This window comes from Durio zibethinus, unplaced genomic scaffold (genome assembly GCF_047325235.1).
Source record: "Durio zibethinus cultivar Kanyao isolate XHJ-2024 unplaced genomic scaffold, ASM4732523v1 HiC_scaffold_2, whole genome shotgun sequence".
Taxonomy (NCBI): domain Eukaryota; kingdom Viridiplantae; phylum Streptophyta; class Magnoliopsida; order Malvales; family Malvaceae; genus Durio; species Durio zibethinus.
In genome coordinates, this window is record NW_028323043.1 from 919,653 (window position 1) to 920,703 (window position 1,051).

The window sequence follows — 1,051 nt, forward strand, 5'->3', positions numbered from 1 at the left end:
CAACCATTTCATTTTACCAAGTCCAATGTTAGCCAGATTAGTCAACATTTATATGTTTCGATACAACACCAATATGTTATTTGTAATAAGTAGTTTTGTTGGTTTTTTAATTGGTCATATTTTATTAATGAAATGGGTTGGATTGGTATTAGTCTGGATACAAAAAATTTTATTAATGAAATGGGTTGGAGTGGTATTAGCCTGGATACAAAAAAGGACTTTTCTTAGGTATTATATAGTTATTCGATCTAATAGGCATCTTATATTCGAACTTACAAAGTCTATTCCTCGAATCTTTACTCTTCTCTTTTTTATTACCTGTCTTTACTCTATAGGTAGAAAACCGTCACACATGCTGACTAAGAAACTGACAGGAATTCATCAAAGCCGAAGAAAAGGGCAGGAATTGGAGGAATTGAAGGAATTGGAGGAAAGGGAGGAAGAAACAAACATAGAAATAGAAACTATTTCCAAAGGGGGGGAGGAACAGGTATCCACCAAAGAAAATCTTTCTTATTACCCTTTTTCGAAAGAGACCGACTATAAAAATAGCCCAGTTTATGAAACTTCTTATCTGGATGGGAATCAGGAAAATTCGAAGTTAGAAATAATATCAGAAAAAAAAGAATATAAAAAATTATTATGGTTTGAAAAACCTCTTGTGACGCTTATTTTTGATTATAAACAACGGAATCGACCTTGGCGATATATAAAAAATAATCGGTTTGACAATGCTCTAAAAAATGAAATGTCACAATATTTTTTTTATACATGTCGAAGTGATGGAAAAGAAAAAATCTCTTTTACATATCCACCTAGTTTAGCAGCTTTTGGAGAAATGGTACAAAAACAAATAGATTTTTTCACACCAGAAGAATTGTTTTCTGACGAATCGTATACTGATTGGAGTTTTATCAATGAACTAAAAAGAATAAATTTAAGTAAGGAGTTTATAAAGAGAGTCGAATATTTAGATAAGGAATATTTATATAAGGAATCTTTTGATCTGGGCATACTTGAAAAAAGGACTCGATTTTCTAATTATGAAACT